The sequence below is a fragment of the Sesamum indicum genome, linkage group LG6, assembly GCF_000512975.1.
Source record: "Sesamum indicum cultivar Zhongzhi No. 13 linkage group LG6, S_indicum_v1.0, whole genome shotgun sequence".
Lineage (NCBI taxonomy): Eukaryota > Viridiplantae > Streptophyta > Magnoliopsida > Lamiales > Pedaliaceae > Sesamum > Sesamum indicum.
The window spans coordinates 11,180,208-11,195,622 of NC_026150.1; positions in this window are offsets into that span (position 1 = coordinate 11,180,208).

Here is a 15,415-nt window from a genome sequence, read left to right on the forward strand (position 1 = left end):
TTATTATTTAATAGACCATATAAAATTAAACTAAATTATTGTTCATATATATATATGTGTGTGTGGGGGATTTATACTCGTGGTTTCGTTGTTATGAGGTTTTAATTTTGTTAATTAAATTAAATTTTATTTATTTTTTAGGTTTTATGTAATTTACTCCCCTTGATAGTGTAAATGAGCGAATTACCTCCTATAAAAAAAATTTAATTTACCTTATTATATTTTTTAGAATGAGCGATTTACCTTTGTAGATAGTGATATAAGCAAGCATTCCACATTGGCTGCAGACGAGGAACTTGAGTGACTTATAAACTCCCTAACGATGCACCTTTTTAGGACAAACTATTGAGGCTCATACGAAACTAAAGCGAATGATATCTCGCACAACAAGGCACCGATCGAGTCACAAACTACATCATTCGGAGTCATATGTGGAAATCGAGGTCATGTGCCTCTACCAAGCCCTTCGTCTTGGGGGTTGATGATATAGGCCAACTTCCCACATTAACTGCAAATAAGGAGGTTGAGTGGTTTATAAGCCTCAAGACCTACTCTCCATAGAGAGATGCCTTTTACGACCAACTCGTAAGGCTCATGCTAAGCCAAAACAGATAATGCCTCGCGTAATGAGCCACTGATCGAATCGCAAGTCGCATTAAATAGGGAGATAAATTGCTTTATTTTTATTACTGCTTAACTTGCTATATTTTTTTTTATAATTTATTCCTATTATAAAATAGAAGTTATTCCAAACACCTTTTAAATGACGTAGACTTATACAATGAGTTTAGAATTATTTCACTAAATCATTAAATAAAAAAAATCAATAAATAATTGAATTCAATAACAACGGTATATGATCAGCATAAAGAATAATAAAATATTTTATTACAAATTGATATTTATTTATATATAATAATGGCAAGTAGAGGGTAGAATAGGGAAATAATTGAGGTGTCGGACCTTTGACCGGATCCAGAAAGGAAAAAGTGGGTTTTGACCGCAGGTGCACGTGTGGGTACACGCACGATACACGTGTGCTTTGCTGTAGTTGGGCTGTTGTGGGGATGCTGGCATAGCCACCTCGGACGCACATGAGAGGTAATCATGTGTTACAAGACTCGTTTAACTACCCTAAACCTGCATATGATTAGGTACCATGATTTGTTTATGGAAATAAAATCTCATTTTCCTATAAACAGTAAATTACAAAAGATATTTCGAATCTTCACTGTCTAATCTTGATATATATATATATATTGTTTTTGTGCTAGCTGGTATTATAAACTACGATCGAATACTTATTTATAATATTATTTTTGTGTTATCAAAGGTGTAGTACGTGTGTGTAAATTATATTTGTGATTATAATTTATGCCCGTTATTAAATTAATTTTGTTTCTTTAAATATTCTGAATCAAATACTATTATATTTTTTGAAAATAAATACTTTTATTTGTATCTTAAAATTTAATTGCATTTAAATTGAAACATTACTACCCAATTTCTAAAAATAAAATATTATCGAACGGGGAAGGCGTTTATTATAAAGAATTTTAGTACATTCGTCTTTCATTTTGAATTATATTTTATACAATATCAATAAATTTTAAATTATTTTAATATGGAGGTATTGGAATATATTTATTAAATCCTTCCCCACAAAATCAAAGCATACCATCCAAACGTAATCTCATTGATTTTCATGACACAATGAATGCTTGAAGCATATATACATATATATATATATACTTTTCATAATTCTACACAAATTAAAAATATTAGGGATAATTATGCTCTCCTATCTTAATATTTGGTGTAGTTATATATAAATTTTTTGTGGTTTGGAAAATTACATTTAGTACTGTTGAAGTTTGCTTTCTTCTAACAAATAAGTTCCTTTTGTTAGTCAAAATTCACTGAATTTGCTGATATTAAAAAAAAAAACAGATAAAAACCTATATTTTTCCAATTGACTTATTATTGATTTATTTAAGGTCAAATAATTTTTTTATGATCAAGTTATTCTTATACATCTTTACACGTTAATACATATGAGGAGGCATATCTTCACTTTTATAATCAGAGTAGTTAATTAGTTAAAAACAAAAATATTTGTCTTGCAATAAATCAATCGAGAATAAATAATAATTTTTATTTAATTTTTTTATTAATATCAATAATTTACGTGTTCTTTTACCAAATCTCAAAGATGACAAGTGTAATTATCTCAAAATATTATTGAAGTATTTTTTTTCAAAACCAATATGAATATATATATATATATATATTTTGTGTGTGTGTGTGTGTGTGTGAAAGTAACATTTAAACAACCAGAACATGATATTAAAATGAGGAAATGAAAGGGGAAGTAAGTAAGATGATTGAGATAGCTAGGGAGTCGTGGGTCAAATTACTAAGTTGACCCTTAAAGCATGCATGTGACCAGGTTTTGTATCCAATTTTTAAATCCCTGTTTGTCTGGTGCTTTATATTGAGGAGTAGAGGCTTTGGGAAGCCTAAAAGAGAAAAATGAGAAACGAACAGGTCCTTATAAAATGATGCAATTGCACACTTGTAATAAAGTAATGGGTGGGGTGGGCAATGCAATGATGAGAGGAAATAGAATATGTCCAATAAATGTTGAAGCTTTTAGGTGTACCCCGGGAAATCCGGGCCAATGTTTGTGGATGGACTGTCAAATCCCTTCCATATATATATATATATATATATATGTATATTAAGAAAATTATATTTTTAATTCTATAATATAGGGGACTTTGCAAGTTTGGGATCATACTTTACAAAATAGTTGATTTTGATATTGTACTTTGTAGATATTTGCACTTTAGGTATCTTATTTTTATTTTAGCCCCTAATCTTTGTAATAGTATCAGTTTTGGTCCTTATTTTTTTTCCTAGCAGAAATAGTACTAACATTATTTATTGATCAGGCCGAACATGCTTTTGAAATAAAATTTAGTTCTCATAAATTGATACTTTATTTTGACCGTCTTGCCACCGGATATTCCAAGTTCTCGATTTTATGAACTTTCTCCAACCACACTACTGCAGCAGATGGTTCGCAAGTACTTGGTTCATCTAGCAACAAATTGCAGAGCCTATTTCATTTTCTATCTTAGGGCATAAAAGATACTCCAAAAAAGAGACTTGATAAAATTTTGGATAATCAAGTTAAACAAAAGCCTTTAATTTATTGAAAAGCTTATCTAATATGTTACATGGTATTTATTACTCTATTGGAGGAGACAACTATTTAGCCTTTCATAAAAAAGATGACTTGTTGGAAAAATCTCCATACTGTGAAGAACCCCAACACTTAGAAAATGTAAAGACTCAATTTATTTTTTGAAACGTTGGAAAAATTTTCTAATATCCTCCATCTGCTTCCAACCTCTCTATTTATAATAGTCCGCAAACTTCAAAACACGGACTTCAAACTTTCTTAGATGGCGCTATTGCGTTCATTACCTATTTTGGCTCTCCACTTTCCAACCGTAGTCAATATGGCTTGTCAGCCAAGTGTTTGTCAACTGGTGTCCTTTGTTGTTGTGCTTGTTGGCGCCTATGTCCTCTTCTGCTAGCAATCTCCTTTTAGATTTTTTACATTTGAGGTTTTTACCTCATTTTGTAAAATTCTTTTCTTTTAGTTTTGGTTGGGATTTCTTTAGGGTCACCCGGATCTTTGTCTTGAACATGTTTTTCCTGTTTTTTGCAATAAGGGCATATGTGGTTATTGTATTGTCCGACATACATCATATTGCATGCTTTCTTTCTTATAACCTCCATTGCATGCAACTTCTTCTTTTTTTTTTTTCAAACGAGCATCTTTTCTTTTCAAATAAACTTTCTACAAGCTCGTGTTTTCCCTACCATGGAGTTTACAGGAATGATTATTTAATTTATTCAAAATATTTTAAATGGATAATTGACGTTGTCCATCTCAGTGAGAAAGATCAAAATCCCCAAGCTCTTCTAATAGATATTTCATCTTCACCGAGGAATGATACTGGGGGAGGTTTTCTTGTGCAGCTTTGACTTTATTAAATGCTACCATGTCAGGTTCTTCAGTAACTTGATATAATGAAATGCTAGATGAGACCATTTTTCTGGAGCCATTAAAATAAACTTCTGCTTCAAAATATCTCCTCCTTTAAGGTGGGGATTATTTTGCCATAAGTCATAAACCGCCCCATTGATCCATTTCGAAAGTTTTGAAATTTTGAAAAATCCTAATGACATAGTATGAACCAACTCGAGTGCTCCAAAATCATACCATTCTCTCACTTCTTTTGGGTTGGACCCTTCAAGCATCTAAGGATTGTTATATTTTACGGATGTGTCTACATGATTGTCTTGCTTGGATTGATTTCTGGCATGAAAACCAGTTTTTCCCACATTGTTTGGTTTACTTGCCAAACAAATTTGAATCGTTAGTATTAACCTTAGAGGTACCTGTAACTGGTCTAAGGTTAATATCTACCTCTTTAGCTCTAGAGATGCTGGATTAATTTGAACTATTAGGAGTTTGCACTTCCTATAGTTCAATTGTTGCCTTTCTACCAGAGTCTAATGATGGCCTCGTGCAAGCAGTACTTGAATTTGCCGCTACAGGTTGAGAGCCATGTTCTCTAAGTGCAGGTTTCGAGCCCTGCCCTCGCAATTCTCTGGTCATCACCAATGTTGTTGCCTTTCAAATTGGTTCTAGTAATGAGTCCTATAGTGTGCAAGAAGCAAGTTTGGTACTCCTAATGGTGATCTGGACAGTATCAAGATCAGCTTGTTGCACTTATCTAGCTAGTTGGGCTTTAACCGTCAGTTATCCAAACTTCTTATTAAGCTCCTTAAGATTTTTTCTAAAACGCCTAAGCCTCAGGATGATGAAGTTTGCTTTAGATGCTTTCATTTGTTGTCAACAAATTCGCAAGAATATTTTCATGAGATTTAACAACGACAATAGTTTACCAGTAATACTGGCAGTCTGCTTGCCATCTAAAAGTACGAGCTTTCTCAATTTTTGATTCAAATTTTTTTTTCAGGAAAGATTTAACATCCGTATTATTAAATTTTTAAAGTAAAATTTTAGGCTAGTAGAAATAAACACCATTTTTTTGAACGTCTCCCGAACGACAAAGAACTATTTCTCATTGATATGCCAAACTCTGACTTGTTATTCATTGAACAACCCCTCCTGTAAATCTACATGGTTCTTTAGCAAAAATTGTCTTCTTCATGAGAAATGTTGCCCATGTGTAGTTGTTGGCGTTTGTATATACTACCAATTCATTCTCATACTGTGATTGCAAACTTTGATGAGTTATTGCAAATATGTTTCAACTCACGAACCCTTTGAGTGTGAATTTCCTTTCATTTCCACTTCGAGCTTTCAGTTTCCTTTAAAAAGCGGTCAGAAATCCTTAAGATATTTCGCAAGATCATTAATGAAAATTCCTACAATATTAACAACTCCCAAGAAACTTTCAAGTTGCTTTTTACCTTTAAGAATATCAAGAAAATTATGATTTTTTTCCTACAATATGCTCCTACAATTTGATACATATTTTGTCAATAAGAATTCCTAAAAATTCAATCTTATTGGCAGCTCTAATGACTTTCTTTTTAAAAATCACTAATCATTCTTTATGCCATGTGTCAGATAATATTTCAAGATGTCTAATAAGATCCTACATAATTCAAGTTGCAATCAAGATATATTGCCTATGGGTAAACTCTAGATAATCTTTGAAATGATTATCCATCTTTCTCTGAAATATTTCAGGTACATTTGCAAGTCCCATGGGAAGTATATTCCAGATATATTATTCTTGGGGTGTGGAAAATGTTGTGCATTTTTTTGAATTATTTTTCATCTTGGTATGATAAAAATCAAATTTGTAATCACATTTAGAGAATACTTTTGCACCTTTTAATGCATGCAATTAAGTGGACTATACTCAAAATGTAATAACCATCAAATTTTAATATCTTATTGATACATTGATAGTTAATTACTAGCTTGAGTTTACATCTTTTTATCTCATCATGGTTTCTTACTAGAAAACTAGGGTTACTGCACTACAAAAAATTCCAGGATTTGTAACGACTCTTTTGTAACGGCCATATGACAGTTACAATACACATGGGCTTTATAACATTTTTGTAATAGATTGGACGTACTGACGTTATTGAGGGGGTAATAAAAATGTATTTAATTTATAACGGCCAACACCATCACAATAGCAGTTACAAGTTTCTGTATGCCTAACCGTTATAATTTATTGGCCTTACTAATTTACTATGATTTTTGTAATGGCTCATTATTTTTGTAACGGTTGTTTGGTCAAATAAGGAGCCGTTACAATGGCAGTGAAAAAATATACAAAAAATGGTGTTACAGAAATTGTGACATTAGAGACAATATTTTTGTAATGACTGTTACAAAATTCGTCACAAAATAACGACTATATTTTTTAACGGCTCGTTTTCAATGACTATATTAAGAATTCCAAAGGCCGTTACAAAAGCCGCTACAAAAAAATTATATATATGTGCAAGTTATTTTCATTTCATTTTATTTCATTTGTTGTAGAAATTCTTACTAACCATACACACTCTCAATACTCTGATTTTCGTGCATATACATTCGATTAGCTTGTATATTATTACTCAAATTTTGGACTATCAACTAATGCTGATCATCACTTAAGTTAGTTGACTAGGTAATAGAGACTAATTTAATACTTTATTGTGTTTAATTAAATTAATTATAGTTTATTTATTTTAATTTTATGGTTTGTATTCTCCTAAATAGTGTAGTGTAATATTTATAAATTCGTTGGTCGTCAAGTTAGAAAATTAATTATATATATACATATATATGAATACAGTGATATAGAACCTCCTAAGGAGGGTAGGTCTTACACCGGAGTTTGAGGATGGACTTAAAACTTAATGGAGCACATCATTATTCACCTGTCGCATGAAGCTCGCATGGGGGAGCCAGTGCAGTATAGGTGGACGTATCCATTTGAAATGTTCATATGTGAGTTGAAGAAAAAAGTGAAAATAAAACACATGTTGAAGCATCAATTGTCGAGGCATACATTACTGAGGAAATCGATTTGTTTTCTTCATAGTACTTTGAGCCGGACGTGCTATTCAAACGAAGCATGCCTCGTAGAAATGATGAGAGTACGAGTAGTGGCGATGGAAATCAAGTGTCTATTTTCAGCTATCCTCGTCGAGCTAATGGTGCCTCAAAGAAGAGATGACTCAGTAGACCAGAATGGCACATCATCGAGATGTACATTTTGACCACTTGTGAAGTAGTCACGCCATATTATGATTAAGTTATTATTTTCAATATACATATATGTATATATATAATTTATCTGATTAATATATGTACAAATCATACTTGAACAAACTGTACCAGCACCACCATTCGGTCAATTCAATTATTGATTGACTTGTATCAATTGAGTTCAAGGATTGGTTCAAAAGACGTGTAAGTTAATACATTTTTTTTTAATTCTTAAAAGTATATTGTATCCAAATTCAAAATATCTGATTAATATATGACCTTGCAGATACATCCCGAGTTGAACTACACAAACAATGAGCTCTTGAAGTGTCATTATTGGGGTCCAAGTGTAGAAGTGGCCTCGGTCCCTTGATATTTTGTGAACGAGTACAACTTCATATGGAACGTCACAATGCCAGCAAGTCAATCATGAATTGTGGGGTGTGTGTCAAAAGTTCACATATACAGACGAGGACAATGACTTCTATGGAATTATCGAGAGATCATTCAATTGACATATCCACTTATTCAAAACATGTACATCGTTTTGTTCAAGTGTCGTTGGTTCGATCCAATAAGAGGCATGAAGGTACACCATGCTATCACCTCGTTGATGTAAACTTAAAAAAGGTGTACCAAAAAGATGACACATTCATACTTGCATAACAAGCAATACAAGTGTACTAACTGAGTACCCAGGTATAAAAAGGGACTAAGCGGATTAGATGATGATTTGCAAAATCAAGGCTCGGAAAGTTGTTGATCAATATTTGTCAAAATTTTAATTATAATTAAAATATTTGTAATGATTTTTAGCAACCGCCAATGTTTGCCCCAGCTTGCAAAAACAAACTGTTTATAACCGTTGCACATTGTGATTTAGATTTTCTACTTTTTGATCATAGTAATTAATTACAATAAAAAATTATACATTTCTTCCATTAAAATCTTTTCAAACAACATAAACTATACATTTTTTGTTCTAATTTCTAAAATAATTTTTTCTTTTCTCTTCAATACACTAGAAGAAAAATGATTTTTTTTTTATGGTTAATTAGTTACGATGTTTTAAAGGTAAAAACTGTGACAATACTAGTCATGAGTGCACAACGATTTTTTAGTCGTTGTTTCTACAAGTGAAGTTAAAACATTAGCTACAACTAAAAATTATGGCATTGCCCATATATAAAATCACTGTGAATATTAATTAATCGTAGTTAAAAAAGTTTAAACTTCTACAACAATTATATTTAAATAGATAGTATAACTTTATTACAATTTTAATAATAAGAGTAAATTACAACGACCTCCTCTGAGATTTGCATAATGACGACTACTCTCTTGTTGTTTGAAAATTACTAATATCCCCTAATTTAACGGACGTCTAACAATTAGCCGAATTCATTAGTCTTCTTTAGATTTTCATCCACTTTTTATGGTGAACTGACCAAAATGCCCTTATGCGATTAGAACTATAACTTTATTTATTTTTTATAGACTAAGTGGATAATTTTTTTTATAATTTTTCAAATTTTTCTATCCACCCCATCCAATTTTTTTACGTTTTTTTTAAAAAAGAAGTAAAAACAAAATTAACAATTTCTTACCTCCACTAAAAAATTTCATAATGTCATAAAATATTAAAAATATTTATAATTTTAAAAATAACGAACGAATATTTATAATTATATCAAATTTTAATAATAATTATTATAATTTATTTTAAAAATAATTTATAGCGTAGAAAATAATAGACGAGAACTACAAGCTGATGTGATGTTATTGACACAAATGGACAAAATAGAAATGTAGCATAACAAGTGCTGGGAGAGCATGTGAAGATGTATGGTTGGGCGGACACTTATTAATAATGAGAAATCAAATCAAGAATTATGAGTGGAGGGACAGGAGAAAGAAGAGAGGGGGGGAGCGAGTTCAGGTGCACCTCACGTGGGGGAAGACCCTAACACAGTGGATGAGTAGGAGTCATGATTGGGAGAGTTGTAGGGAACACGTGGGACAGCTTGCACGCGGCCACACTCAATCATCACCCGACATCTTGTCGGACCACGTCAATTATAGTATTCAAAATTGGCATCTATTCCACAATCATTTCATCATACCCAATCATCTTCCTATTGGGAATCTACAATTATCTTCACTTCAAAAGAAGAATTTCATTTTCCTTTTTTATCTTTTTTTTTTTTTTTTAATTTTTGGTTTGAGGTGACACAATCATGTACTCATAATCTCATAGACTTTGTATTCAAAGACAGCTATAATTATAAAGTAAGAAAATATATTTAATAATTGTGTTAATCTTGAGGTTTCTATGTTGAAGTTGATTTTAGTTTAAGGATAATTATACTTTTTTAGTTTAAGATTTAGTGTAATTATATGTAAATTTTCTGTGATTTGCAGAATTATAGTTAACAATTTTGGAGTTTGCTTTCATCTAATAAATAAGTTCCCGTATGAGTTAAAGTTCACTGAATTTGCTGATATTAATAGAAAATTAATAAGAAATCTATATTTTTACCACTTATTACTGATTTACAACAAATCAAATAAATATTTTTATTATTAGATTACTTTTATATGTTTTTATGTGTTAATGCATGAGAGAAGGCATATCTTCACCGTTATAAAAGTAGTTTAGTTGAAAAAAAATATGTGACTTACAATAAGTAAGTGATAAATCAATTGAGTATAAATATCTATTTTTATTCAGTTTTCTTTTTTATTTTTTTATTATATCAACAAATTTGATGAATTTTGATTAATGGGAAGGATTTATTTGTTAGATGGAAGTAAAAATTAGCGGTGTTAGATGTAATCTTTCAAATAAGGGGTCTACTTGTAATTACACACGCGGGACTCTAATTATCCCTATATGTAATAATTGTGCTAATATCAATGATGCGGTTTGTGATTCAATTGGTGTCCCATTGAAAAATTTATTGTTTGCTCTAGCTTTGTATTAGCCTCACGAATTTATTTTGAAAAGGTGCGTCACTAGGGAAGAGGTATTGCGGCTTATAAGCTACTTAAGCTTATCGTCTACAACCAATACCTAACACTTTGCCTACATCAATGATGTTCAAAATTGAAGTTGATTTTAGTTTCAGGTTGTTTTGTCCGTTTGTTTTGATCTCATATCATATATGTTTAATTTTCATAAATTTTGTAACCACAAAAAAAAAAAAAAACCAAAAAACGACATGACTAAAATAAAACTAATATTGCAAATTATCAATAAGGCTTAGCTCAATTGGCGAAGTTGAGGCTTTATGACCTTAGAGGTTATGAGTTCGAACCCCGCTACATGTGTGGAATGTCTTTTTACCGTACAGTAGGTATTGTTTAGATTTTATTTATTTGATATTGTTAATCAGGAACGATTATTTGACAAGAATATAATCGAGTTATTTCAATTAATAATAATTCATAGCTTTGAACTGTTGGTGGTATGTATAAGAACCAAATCTCATGTAAGTAGAAAAAACGATAATAATGTTAAGGTACTTTTACAACTTAGTGTTGAATAGAAGTATCAAATCATATGTTAATTTGGGTTTTTCCAGTCAAGGCCTAATATAGTATATATGTTTAAACTGAAATAGGAAATAAGTAGGTGAGTGTGGCTGGAAAATTTTGTAGGAAAAATACAATTTGGTCCTATAATTATAGAAAGTGCATGACACTTTTAGTTCTCTCGAATTTTGAGTTTGCGGTTGAGGGTTATCTATACTAATATAAAAAGAAAAATCCCTCCACATTCACTAATGGCGGATAATGACACCGGCCCATCAATTTTTGTGAAGTTAACAATACCCTTCATGATTAAATAACTAATTTATTCAACTTTTTAAAATTTACATTAATTGTTAAATTATTATTTCTTTCTTTCTATCTTTTTAATAATGTAATGTACTGATTTGTATATTTTACTCTTATCTTATAATATATTTTAAAACGTGAAAGATTATTTACTGTATGCATGTAGGAACGACGTGCAACAAGGGCTAGTATTTGAAAAAAAAAAGAATTAGTACATTTAATTTAGATGTCGTCAGAAAAATGCTAAATTTAAGGGAAATTAGCACATATATACTTGGCACGTTACCCTTTTAATTCGGGAATTTTTAATTTTATAGCCAGTTTTATTGATGTTGCATTTTTGCTCTAATGATATTTGGACTAAATGTGCCTTTTATTTATTTAATTTTAAAAAATAATTATAATAGTGATGTGAATACTATTTTTAAACATATATTTTAAGGAGATTAAAGCACCAATAAATGCACCTACATTTATTCTCTGGCTCAATTGAAATTTGAACTTTATGAGAAAGGGATAGAAACCAGCAAAACATTGGGTTAGGGTTGAATATTGGCACACATTTATTGTAGATTTGAATTCTTGTCAAGCTATTAGATTAGGTTAAACATATGTTATCTGTTTGTGTTAATTTTCATGTAATTAGATTTTGATTTTGATTTTGATGACGAGTTTTGATTTTAACTTCTGTCTGGGATAAGTTTCGGATCTTTTTCAAAATCTATGACGGGCCCACCTTAGATATACTTAATTCCTTTAACTTTTTCTATATAATATTTATATTTATCATATAGTTATATTTTTAAATAATAATATTTTGCTAAATATTCATGAACAATAACTTTATTCTTTTACAAGATATATCCATTAATTTGAGAAAAAAAGAAAATTCAACCAAATTATCTGAGTCCGACCCAGGAAGTCCAGAGTCAGGGCAGGTCTGGACTGGGTTCGAGGAGGGGCGGAGTGGGTTCCGACTCCATTGACAGTGGAAGTAGGGAGGATCGGGGGTGGGTCAGAGTCGGCTTCAAATTTAATCAAAATTTAACCAAGCGAGCCCTAAATATATTATTATTCTCTAACGAATTTATGGGTGTTGTTCTTGCTTTATTTTATTATAAAAAATTGAAGGAGTACAAAATTGTTGAGATAGAGGGAAGAAGGGGGAAATTATTTAAATAATACAAAAAAAAAACCCGAAATATTGTTTTAAAATATTTAAAAATTTATACAGAACCGCTATTACATGTAATATTACTAGTACCAACAATGTAGAAAAGTTCTTACTAGAGAACCGCGACACTATCATCGACTTTACTAATTTGATTTTTATATTTATGTATTTTATTGTTTTCGTTATGACAATGTTATTAACTCAATTTGTTGACCCGCGAACGTTTTGAAGAAATAAATATTCTAACAATTGGCAGTTCCTTCAACGTGTCCGGTACCATTGGCCTGCACGGTCTATGGTCTGTCCATTTCATTTTGTATAAAGGTCGTGATATGGTAGCCCGGACCTCTATATACCCGCAATCATCTGAATCAATTCGTTGGCCTCCAAAGTATATAACAATATCAATATTTATCATATTTTTGCAATAAAATAAAATATGCATAAAAGAATCGTTGACTGATTCATGAGAAAGGATGACATCATTGGTTCTATGGAATTAGTACATGTGGGATATTGAAATGTGTGTATAATTAATTTACGTTCCAAAAAACTATAACTATATTAATTAAATGAAGAAATGTTAATTAAAAACTATAAGAAACTATGAAAAAATATTGAAAAAAATTATACATGAAATAGGGATGTGAAAGTTAAGAACAGAAAAAATAGGAAGTTGAGAAGAGAGAGAATGAGAGAAAAATAAAAATTAATAAAATAATTTTTAAAAAATTATTATAAAAAATCTATATTAATTGGATAAATAAAAAAATATAAAAAGTAGAAGAAAGCTATGAAAAATTATTGAAATAAGAGTTAGAGAAATAGAAGTGGATCAGACAAAAAAATACAAATTAACAAAATAATTTAAAAATAGAAAAAAAAAGTTGAATAGAATAAATTTTATAAAAATATAAATAATAATTTAATTAATGACATATCAACATAATCATCGTGAATTTATTGAAATTTTCAAATAAAAGAACGTTGGGATGAGTTTTATATATCCCATTTTTTAATATCTTAGTCTATATATTTATTTATTTTTATTATGTTCTAATTTTAGAGTTTTTTTTTATTTTAAATATATTTATTTATTTTTTTTCAAACTTTTTTCTCCAATTTATTTATTCAAATGCTCTTTTATTTAAAAAATTCAATAAATTCATTAACTCCACAACAATTACAATAATATATTATTAATTAAGTCATGATCTGAATAATTATCAATGATAAATTATTCCAATTAAAACGATCATATTTTTCTGAATTTGCAAATACATAATAAAAATTATAATTAAAAATATAATTTCAGAAAGATAATATAGAAAAATCATTTATTAAAGGGATTAATTTAAAATTAAAATAAAATTTAGCAAGTCAAACAACACCAATTTCGTAATTTCTGGTTTGTTTTGCATTATTTTTTAAATAAATAAGTGATGATGCAGAGAATGATTGAGTTCAAATGATTGTAGTGAGTGTGGCTGTCGCCCCAGCTACAGACAACATCACACGCACGCCTGCCTTTTGGATCCTCTTGCCCACAACACTCTCAACTCTCTTTCTTCTCATGCCCCTATCATTTGGATGCCACTCCAAATATATATATATATATATATATATATATTTATTTATTCTCTTTAACTAAAATTTGAGTAAAATAAAAGAAACAAATCATAACGGGCTTTATTGAAATTTGTTATATATTATAAATATTTTTTATTATTTAAAAAATTATAAATATTTATCAAAAATTACGTATACTTTTTAACAAATATTTTCTTATGACAACTCATCATAAGGGATATTTGTTAGAGTATTTATAATTTAAAAGAGATATTTGTGATTTTTTAAATATCAACGAGCTTTTTGTAATCGAGAGAAATTTCAAAAGGGTACATTGTAATTTACCCTATAATTAAATAAATGATGAAGAAAACCATCATTCTTTTTTATTCTAAACTAACCAAAATATGTACCTTTTGTATGTAAACTTTATTGGAAACTTTAAATATAATTCAAAAAAATAATTCTCCTTTCTTCTTCTTAAATTTCAGGGTAAATTACAACGACCTCCTATGAGATTTGACATAAGTACGAATATCCATTTGTTATTTGAAAAATTACAAATACCTTCCTGATGTTTAATGAAATTATGTAATCTTTAGATGAAGATGTGAAATTGTCAACTTTGCCCTTATTGAATTTTTTTTTAAATTAAAAACTTATAAAAAAATTGAATGAGATGGATGAATATTTTTAAAAATTATAAAAAAATATCTATTTAGTCCATAAAAATAATTTTTTAAAAAAATATATAAAATTAGAATTTTTAATCCACAAGGATATTTTGGTCAATTCACCATAAAAAAATAGATGAAAACCTAACGGATCGGTCTAATTGTTAGACAATCATTAAAATTAGAAGGGTATTTAAAATTTTTCAACCAACGAGGGAGTATTTGTAATTATGCCAAATTTCAGGAGAGGTAGTTGTAATCTACCCTAAATTTTATTATTCTGCTATTTTGGCCTCCTAAACTAAAATTTAATTTTCTAGAATTATTTTTTGTTCGATTATTGTCTCAAATAAAATAATGACATAAATATAATTCTTTGATTGTTTAATCTTCTGTAATATTGCAAGTGAGCAAATTATCTCCTGTTAAAAGATATTAATTTATTTCTCTGTATTTTTTAATATACGAAAGATTCTATAAAGAATATGATTTAAAAAATGTTGCTCTAAGATCAACTTAATGTGATAGTTATTTTTTCTTAGAAAAGATATTACTTTTAAAAAATAATTTATTTTTATTTTTTATAATAAAAAAAAGAAAATAATTACACAAAAACAGGAGAGAGAAAGTGAAGAGAGAGAGAGAAAGAGAGGAGACATAGATATGTAAGAGCACGTGTTGGGAGCATGAGGTGAGAGGTCCACGTGAGGTCTGCCAAATTAATTGCTTTTAAATTGGAAAGAATTAAAAAAAATGAAAAATAAAAAAGGTGTAAGTATTTTATAGAGTGAAAGAGTGGCTTCTTGAGTTGGTTGTCCCACGTGAACTCCACTC